General features: G+C 38.4%; 1 long non-coding RNA gene across 1 annotated transcript in view; it reads left to right on the top strand.

The window, feature by feature from the left end:
* The first annotated feature begins 496 nt into the window (after positions 1 to 496).
* Positions 497 to 1,512, top strand: part of LOC118599745 — a 1,172-nt gene continuing 156 nt past the window's right edge. The window contains exon 1 of the long non-coding RNA XR_004949236.1: positions 497 to 1,493. This is a non-coding gene — a long non-coding RNA (uncharacterized LOC118599745). The remainder of the gene's footprint in view (positions 1,494 to 1,512) is intronic.

Here is a 1,512-nt window from a genome sequence, read left to right as displayed (position 1 = left end):
TGTATTAATTAATTAACTGCTTTAGTCTCTCTGACAGAAAAAGAATAGTTTCTTAACTCTTCCTTCCTGTACTTGAGTCTTTAGACGTTATTTATTTAATGCTACCGCAGCAAAGTTACTCTCTTTACATGTAATTTACAATAGTCTCTTTTGTTTTGTTCTGCACTGCCCCTACATGACACACCACTTTACTGTAGGTTTCCACCAGTCAGAAGAAGGTACCATTATTTACTCTTTATTTTTAAATGCATTCGTGATTTTCCTCCATATTAGAAGCGGTATCTAGTCCCACTCAACCTACAACACAACCCGCGCTCCGTCACACTGATCAAATTACTTTTTTTGTACCCAGATTTAATATAAAACCAGGAAAATATGCCTTCCGTCGAGCCATAAGCCCTCATACTGGTCTTGCAGGCCGAACATATATGGTACCTACACCTACACATTAGTGGCATCAAAATTAATTTATCATTGGTCATTTTTAAATTTTAATGCCAAATTTTGTGATTTTATCTTGACACATTCTATCGCTGCATATGGAATGTTCAGTTATTAGGATTATGAAAGATTCTCTTTATTAAAAATGTACCTGTATGCTTTATGGCAAGAGTGACAAGAGGTCAGGATAAAAGTTTAGTCAACACATGAGATACTAGCATAAGCTGTGGCATGAAAGTATGTTAGATGGATTTTCTTTACCTGCTGTATTCCATTCATGGGGCTTCCAGAGGCTAACCCGGCTACTGTTGGCGGGGTAAACCCTGGACAGGTCGCCAGTTTGTCCCAGGGCCACACAATCACACAAACAAACAAACACAAAAGGAATGTATGTAAAATTCTGAATACACAAGAATAAACAAACCCACAATTAAAAAATATACAACTGTTTTGTATATATTTTCTTCCTTTGAAAGTTATTTTTGTTGAATTATAAAATATTTTATGAGTCTGCAGCAATTAAAAAAGGAATCTCTTATAGCTTAGTTGTTTTTTTTTTAGTTTTTTTTTTTAAAGTCAGTTAGTGACCACGATGCTTTGTCATCCGGCAGTCATTATAAGCTGCATAATTAGTTTGAGAAGAAGTGAAAGCTTTTCATTTTCTAGCACTTTGTCAGCTGGCAGGATGCCAAAGCATTCTGCTTCACAAACAAGCTGTTTGGAAAAATCAATTTTCAGTCCTCGGTACCTGAGGGCAGCAGGTGTATCACCGGAGACTCGGTTTAACTTCTGTCGCTTTGACTGTCGAATCCTCAAACAGTTCACAGGCTCGTCCCCAAAGGGCACATCGCTGTGCTTGTTTCCCCGTTACGCTGCTTAAACACACCTGATTCTGCTCTTTATGGAGCACTGCGAAGACCTGGTAGTGACAGCCCTTAAGGTCAGGCGTCTTTGTGCAGAACATAGAAAAAAGTGCTGAGTCTTGAGGGCAGAAGTGAAGGACGGTGACCCAACAGGATGGTAAAATATACTTTGTTGAAAGCCAGGAAGAGGTAAGAAATAATCTACCAT

This window comes from Oryzias melastigma, linkage group LG15, assembly GCF_002922805.2.
Source record: "Oryzias melastigma strain HK-1 linkage group LG15, ASM292280v2, whole genome shotgun sequence".
Taxonomy (NCBI): Eukaryota; Metazoa; Chordata; class Actinopteri; order Beloniformes; family Adrianichthyidae; genus Oryzias; species Oryzias melastigma.
This window is presented reverse-complemented; position numbering and strand designations above follow the sequence as displayed.